Source organism: Phalacrocorax aristotelis, chromosome 4 (assembly GCF_949628215.1).
Source record: "Phalacrocorax aristotelis chromosome 4, bGulAri2.1, whole genome shotgun sequence".
NCBI lineage: Eukaryota > Metazoa > Chordata > Aves > Suliformes > Phalacrocoracidae > Phalacrocorax > Phalacrocorax aristotelis.
In genome coordinates, this window is record NC_134279.1 from 53,403,759 (window position 1) to 53,412,310 (window position 8,552).

Genomic DNA, 8,552 nt, shown 5'->3' on the forward strand with positions numbered 1-8,552 from the left:
TGTGGGCACAAGTCTCTTGTTTGTGCTTTGTCTGTGATGTCAGGGTTTGTTCGGTGAGGTATAGTGTGTTGGTTAGTTGACTTCTCGAGGTTAAATTATTGATGAAGCTGTTTGAACTGGTGATCATGCATCAGGGTTCAGGACATTCAGATTCATGAATATCATCCATCATTTCATAATTATTTCATCATTTTATTTGAAAAATAGGAATTTGCACTGCTTTCTTGCGGATGGTTTGGAATTTTATTCCCCAAAGCTATCTTTTGATATAGTTCATAGTTGGAAATATTTATGTAAAAGGTTTAAAAAAAAAAATGACAGTAATTTTCAAGAATGTTTCAGTTATAGGAGTAATTTGCACAAGAATATATTTACATTTAATAACCTTTTGGGCACTTTTTAACCACTTTCTCTGTGGTGAGAATTGTAACTTGTTAAAATATGTTGGAATCTTTTTATTCTCCTTCAAAAATTAGTCAGAACTAATTCAGGGTCATTTTAACAACAACAACAAAACCCATAGTGCCTTGATTTTAATTCAGGTGATAATGTTGAACATCTTGAATTACAACGTCTTGAATCTGTAACCATTTTCGATTTTGAAGTCTTAGTACATTGTCAGCCAAACTCGTGTATCTACTTCGTAGCTATTTCTGTATTCTGTTGATTTTTAGTAACGGTCTGAGTTGAGAACATGAGCATTCTTGAGTGGTACTCCCCCTCAAACACTAGCCAGAAAGAGAGGAGTCTCTGAAATCTCAGACCTGGAAGGTAATACTCTTAAAAGATCAAAAAATCTAAAAGTATAGATTACTTCTTTTGCAGGAGGAGGAATAATAAGCTGATTTTGTTTGTCTGTTTGTTCGTTCTAATCATTTTTGTAGCGTTTAATAGTGCGTGCTGGGGGAGATCATGACTGCATTTAACACTACCAGGCTATTGATTTAAGAGATATCACTGAACTAAGACTTCAGAAGGCAACTTCACTTTATAAAGAAAATAAAAAGTTCCAACAGATACGATGTGCTATTTTAAGTAAACGTTCAGTAGGTTTTTATGGTACTAGTTTGTGGAAACCAGAACTTCAGAGGAAAATGAATAAATGCTGATAGATCTGATAATTAAAAGCAAACAAAAAAAAGGTAAAAGCAGTTAAAATTAGTGCGAGGGAGAGAAAGCTGGATTAATCTTGAATACTGAGGAGGAGCTGAATGAATGTAACCAAATGGTGACGGACTATTTTGTACTATGAAACAGTTTGATTGTATTGCTGGATGAACCAAACCCGCAGGAAGGCAATACCAGTTTAGCCAAGCGTTTGATGCAGTTGGTTGCGTTTCGAGGCTAGCCTTCGCCTCTGCGCATGTCCCGCCATTAGACCTTCGCTATTCCCCAGTTACAAGGCAAGAGTGCGGCACCAAAAAGCACAGTAGTGAACAAGGAAGGAGAGTGTGAGAAGCACGGTACCAAAGAGAATCAGATTGCTTTCTGCTCCAAGAAGCCTCTTGCAACCTGGAGCAAGGAACAGATGCCAATACCAAACACAGCAAGGAACAATTCCCCTTCTTTAAAGGGATTTCTGACATTCTCTGGGCTGGAAAAATTGTCAGAAACCTGTTTCTGTAAAGTTCTATGTAAAGAAATCCTGCCTTGCTCTACTGTCCCTACCACGCCATTCTGCCTGTTCCTATATTAAGCTGCGTTGACTTAGACGTCTGTGCTATGAGTACTTTTGCTTAATGGAAAATAGAATAGGTTAGATAAAAAAAAAAATTTAACCAATCACAATAATAATATAGCACTAAAGAAGAAAACTGGGAGAGCTTTAATAGTGCTGTTAGAACTATTGAATAGTGGTAAAATAGGTTTATTAAGTTGTTATACTGATAATTACAGAAAATAGAGATACCAGCCAGACCGTTAATGATGCAGCTTTATATAAAAAGCTTCGTTTAAACTTCTCTTCCCGTTTCCCACTTCCCAGATACTCCGGTGTGCTGCTATAGGTCTATCAGTAAAAAGGCTAAACTAGGTGAGAGAAATCAGGTAATGACAATAGCATGGCTGCTGAAAGAGAACTATAGAAATGTACGCTTTGATCAAGAAGCTTTTTGTAACCTCAGAGAGAGGTCATTCAATTACAGAAGTACCAGCTAGTAGGGAAAGCATTGGAAGGTGGGGAAATTCAAACAAACTGGAAAAATATAGCACGCATTTGAAAAATTCCTGCCATGAATCAGGCAAATTTTTTACAGAAGCGAGTACGTAGAACTTGGTCCAGATCCTGCGCAAGGATGCAGCGGCTTTGTTTCCCAGCTAATGACTAAATAGTACTACTTTAAGGGTCTGCAGCTTCCCCTGTCGCTGAATCAGTTGCCGAACTGTCCTTGATTTTGAGCGGGAAGAGGACCAGGGTATCGCCTCGTTCTTAATCAGCCTTTTGCTTCTGCCCGACTTGTCTGCTACAGTCATAGACTTATTTGCGACATCCTAATAAATAGCACGGCAATGAATACTGTGATGCTGCAGGTTCTGGAGCGTAAACGTTACAGAATGACTCTGACAGAAGGGAAGGAGTCTGTTAAGGAGAGGATTGTATTGATGAAGAAACGGGCTGGTGATACCTAGTGGAGTGAAAAAGACAGCATAGCTGCATGGAGTTTAGCAGACAGTGTTTGCCTGCGATGGGGTGAGGATTTGAAGAAAAGCTTCTAGGATAACTTCAGAGAAAAAGAATATAGCTATTTTTATATTATATTTAATATATATTATATTTGTATATAAATATGAAAGGATTCTAGTAGGAGCTCTCCATATGCCTTCCATTTCATCTAGAAGGTTTACCTTCTGCACTACGGTTCCAGTGTGTCACCACCTTCTGTGGGCATCTCGCCTGCTGCCAAACACCAAAATTAGTAACCCGGTATCCTTACAAGACATAGGTTTCATTTCAGCTTTATGTAAAAATGGATAAAATAAAGCTATATCAGGCAGTTTTTCACAGAAAAAGAAATTCTCTTAAGAAATAGCACTTTCTCTTTTTTTTTTGTGAGTAATAACAAGCACTTTACTGAAAAGACTATTTGGAAAACAGTTTATTTCTTTAGTCAGTGAAACTGTTTAGAAGGGGGGCATCGAGGAATGACATGCATAAAACTGTCAAGAGAGACATTTCTGGAAAATGTTTCTTTACCACGGTGATCCTTTGAGGCTCAAGGTGCAAGATTAAAAAGGCTTCTAAACCCAGTTGGCTTTGTGTTTTGTATGGCCAGGGGAAGGGATTAGTGGTGGTAGCTTCCTTGGACGGAGACTTTTTAAGTTGCACAGTTGCCTACGAGAGAGAATCATCTGGAGGCTCGTTTGCCTGCGCAGTAATTCTAAGTGTCCCTTGGGATTATAATCTGTGTGAAAATATTCTGAAGGTTTAAAGATGTGGCCTTTTGCAAACGTTGAAGTCGATTCAAGAACCATTTATATTTTCAGAGATTTAACCCAGGTATTGTTATGAGTGTTTTAAATGTCATGGCATCGGGAGATGTCAAACATGTCAGATTCATAAGTTTCTCTATTTGAAATCATTGTTAAAATTAGATGTACAGTCAGAGGGCTGGAAGATGGTTATTTTGATTAAAAGGGAAAAGAGACTAGTTTTAATAATTAACCTTTTATTTTTTTACTTCTCCCTGGTGGAAAAAGTTGAAGAGAATTAAGTGAATTTGGATTTAAAAAGACATATTTAAACAAATCGTAGTTGGTGAGACAACTGTGAGAGAATATTTGAAATTGTCTTGGTTGTCCGTGAGACCGGATAGTTGCTTCTTCTCTATCATGATTTTTAACACTACATTCCTTGTCTTTTTTTTTTTCTGTTTTTAAAAGCGGTGATTTTAAGCTCTGCTCTGTTTCATGCTATGTCATCTGCATGAATTTTGCCAGCATGATACGCTATATTCAAAGAAATTGTACCTAAATAAAAAGGAGGGGGGGGGGAAAAACCAACACAAAACAAAACACTGTGTCTGAACAAAATACTGTGTGAACTAATAGAGACCCCAGGTGAGACTGAGAGATGCTGCATTAATAGACAATCAGTGGGTATTATTTATGAAACGCTTCTGGGAATGGTCTTAAAATGTTACTGCTTTGACAGCAGTCGGCGAGTTGTCTTTTTTTAACAAGAAAGGTAAAAATTATTTATTTTCAAATATATCAGATTGAATTTTGAGTTTTTAAGCAGTGTTGATTTCACAGTGTCTTGGGTTTCAGTTTTGTTTTGTATTTTTTTAACTGGCATTAGATTTGTATACGTAAAAGAAAACAAACAGAAAAACCCTAGTGCCGCTCATATTGACGTCAGGAAATGTAGATACAGTTCCCTGGTGTTCATGTGACCATTACTAACTGTCAATTTTTTAACTCAATAAATGTAACTCATTTCAAATTTCGCTTTTGGTAGCTTCTAAGGTTCTAGGAGGTTTTTTTCCCGAGTTGCTTGTTGTCCATTTCATCCAGGTTTCACAGTGAAGCGCTCTCTTACCCTTCCCTCAACTGTAACAAAGGCGCTCTCTCCCCCCCACCCACAGAACCAACTTGTCACAGGCTGCTTGATGTCGATTTTATCTTCTCCCCCCTGCCCAATGACTTGTGAGATTTCAGTAAAAATGCATACTGTGGTTTTTTTTCTTGTCTTCTCTCTGCATCTTTTTATAAATTGATGCCTGTCGTGGTTTAACCCCAGCCAGCACTAAGCCCACACAGCTGCTCACTCACTCCCCCCTGGTGGGGTGGGAGAATGAGAAAGGTAAAAGTGAGAAAACTCATGGGTTCAGGCAAAGACAGTTCAATAGGTAAAGCAAAAGCCATGCACACAAGCAAAGCAAACCAAGGCATTCATTCACTCCTTCCCATGGGCAGGCAGGTGCTCAGCCACCTCCAGGAAAGCAGGGCTCCCTCACATGTAATGGTTACTTTGGAAGACAAATGCCATCGCTCCAAACGTCCCCCCCTTCCTTCTTCTTCCCCAGCTCTATATGCAGAGCATGACGTCATATGGTATGGGATGTCCCTTGGGTCAGTTGGGGTCAGCTGTCCCAGCTGTGCCCCCTCCCACCTTCTCATGCACCCCCAGCCCACTCACTGGTGGGGTGGTGTGAGGAGCAGAAAAGGCCCTGACTCTGTGTAAGCCCTGCTCAGCAGTAACGAAAACATCCCTGTGTTATCAGCACTGTTTCAGCACAAATCCAAAACACGGCCCCATACTAGCTGCTGTGAAGAAAATTAACTCCAGCCCAGCCCAAACCAGCACAATGCCCCACTCTAAAGGCGAGAGACGTCTGGTTTGTGTATTTGCATTACTGCTGTGGAGTTCACTCACGTGGCACTTGCTTGAACGTGCACAACTTAAATCTACTTCCGTATCGTTGCGTGTGCGGTCCCTGTGCCCTCCTAATGACGGCGCAGCGCTGCGGAGCGTGGCGTGAGCACGGGAGGGTTTATCAAGCATGGCCCTGCCCTCAGTCCCTGGGCAAAACACCCTTTAATTCTTTCGTCTCCTGTCCCTAGGTATTTCCACTGCTGGTGAACTGTCAAATATTTTTAAAGGCTCAGAGATGATCTGAAATGTTGGCCTCTGGAAAAGGAAGCAGACACCTGCATTTGGCCGAGAGCACAACTCTTGTAGAGCACTGCTTTGACAGGCTGTGTGGTGATGTGTAACCTGTCGGGCCTTTCGCCCTCACCCTTTTGCGCTGATCGAAGTGCGAACATAATAAGCATTTAATAAATTGAAATTAATTAAATGTTCAAGGAAAGGTGGGAGGGAAGGAAATCCTGGAGTTGAAGCTGAATGCCCAGGAAAACGATAAACATGCTGGGCCATTTTTACAGTCTGCAGTTCTTTAATACTTGTGCACGTTGTGTGTAACTTGTGGGTGCCATAAACCCCCGGCGCCCCAGGAGTCAAAGCATAATTAGCTATAGGAGTGCTGTAGCCGCAGTTAAAAACTGTCACCACTCACCAGCCGTAAGACCAATAGCATGTAGCAAGCAAGATTATCAGTTTTCTTAGAACTGAACTTTGGAAATATTACTATATTTTTCCATAATTTTATCAAAAAGAACTGTAATTGCAACCGCTGCCGCACCTGAAGCAATGCTGTTCAACGGCATTTTGCTGTCGTGCAGACTTAGAAACAAAAACTGCACTTACACAGGAACGCAACTGATAAGTACTTGTAAAGATTAGCAATCCAAAGGTTAGTTGCACTTCTGAGTCTCAGGCATTAGAGATATGCATTCCAGAAGATTTCAGCTGTTCGAGGGTAACATACAATAAGAACAAGAATTTCCATGCTCGTACCAGCATTCTTGTAGCCCATGGTCTCTACCACTGTCGGACCCTTTGGCAACTATTATTCTCACGTGGGAAGTAAATTTAAATAATCCAGAAGAAATACACATCTATAGCACATGCCACATAGCGATGGAAAACGTTACGGGTTAGCTGTAACCTGTATCTCCATCAGCGAGAGCCTGTAGCTGTAACCTGCCAAGCGCGCTGCGCGCAGGGACTGCACCAGGTCATCCACGGAAAAACGCCGTATCAGTACGGCAAATGCCGTTACATCATTATATCCACGTCTCTGGAAATGAAGAATTACTCAGGGTGTGTTAGGATGAAACTGCCCAACCCTCTTAATTCAAGATCAGAGGTTTTGGGTTTTTTTTTTAAAAATATACAATACCCGGGACTACCACGCAGGTAAGCTCAACCACAACTCATTTCTAGAAAGGGGCTGGTAAAACCGCTCCCGTGAGCGCGGCCGCTGCGGCGCAGCCTGCCCCGGGGCCAGGCGCGCAGCGGAGGCGCGGGAAGCCTGCACGGCAGCAGGCTGCCTCTTGCAGCACGCGCTGAATAGAGCCGCTCGTTAACGTGCCAGTTTCCAGACTCGGTATCTGACCGTTGTGTCTCAGACCGGCGAGCCCGAGCACCAGCCCAGCATGTACGTACCTGGTGGCGTTGCCCGAGGAGAAACAGGCTTCCTTGTGAACTGGGCCCGTACTTCGGTTCAACCGGGTTCCTTTGAAAAACATTGTCCTGGCAGGACAGAAGTTACAAGTTTACTTTAATCTCTGCTTATTGCCCTCTGCCACGTACCACGTAACGAGATGGGCTTTACCTAAGGATTGGGAATAGGCACCTTCAAAAACAACAAGCACAAGCGCTTCCTCATTTTAAACATCTAGGTTGATGTGAGGTTTTTTTTTCCCACCCCAGTAGGACCATCATCGTCTCCATTTCGTTTCTGTTGCTCAAGCCTGGAAACACGTAGCTCCAGGGGACGAGCACGCTCAAACCTCTTGTGGGCGCACACGCAGAGACGCCCGTTCCTGCTTTGCACGCTGCTTTGGCGGTTCCCTCGGCCGCGACGGTGAAGTCGGCTGCAGCTGCTGACGCATCTCACCGCAGCAGGGAGGGCTGCCCGACGGGCGGGAAACCCGTGGTGGACAGGTGCCGATCTCCCGCGTCGGGGGTGCGACCTTTTGCAGAGCCTTCCCTTCGACACTGGAACACTCACTCGCTGTAGTTCATGTTCTCCGGCTACAAAAGAACAAGCAACTGCACAGGACTGTGACAATTAAAACTTCAGCAAGTTACCTGAAGTGTTTCTTTCATATTCCAAAACGCAAGGCACCCCCAAACTTACCTCCATTTAAAAGGGAAAGAGCACTATTATTTAAACTTTTTCTATATTTTGTTCCTGAAAAGCCGGGCCTTGGGTGGCTAATGTACCAGCCAGCTCCTTCCCCAACAGCACCACCCCCATCTAGGAAGCGGCTCACCTTGGCTCAGGACAGAAGCCTTTATAAAGCCACGTGGGACGCGCTTCCCCGCCAGCACAGCATCAGGCCTGCTCCGCCACCCCGAAACCTGCAACCCTGCAGCTCCGGGCCCTGCAAAGGCTCCTCCCTCCCACCTGAGCGCAGCTCAAACGCCACGGCTGCAGGACCCAGCTACAGGCGCGGCTGCCCTTCTTCCCCTTGAGTGAGCTGACGTGGCAAAAGCACTAAACCACCCTCCCCAAGCGCTCGGCTACAGTTCCAGAGCTCGAGCATCTCTGTAACATCACATCCTCCCCCCACCCCCATTTGGTCATCCACAGGCTCTGCTCGCCCTTGGTGCTTTAACACACAGGCTTAACGCTCCTGCAAGATGGTAGCTAACCTGTCAGGACTCCATCTCAGAAGAGAGGAAGGCAGCGCTACAGCTGGCTGCTGAAATGACAAAATACTCAGTTGCCATACGCCCAGCTCCGCTGTTAAAACCCATTTCCTTTGTTTTAATCCTGCTTGCTGAGGATCTTGAAAGATGAAGTCAGATGAAGGTGCAACCCGCCAGCCTAGCAAGCTGCACGGCATGTTCGGTCAGAAAGGCATGCCCTGTGGCTCCTGCTTTATCTCTTGGCATAAGAAGTAGAGACAAGGGTTTCTTTCACTCAGAGATGGCTAACTTTCACTCCGGGCACGGGGTGGGGAAGGAGGGGCAGGGAATG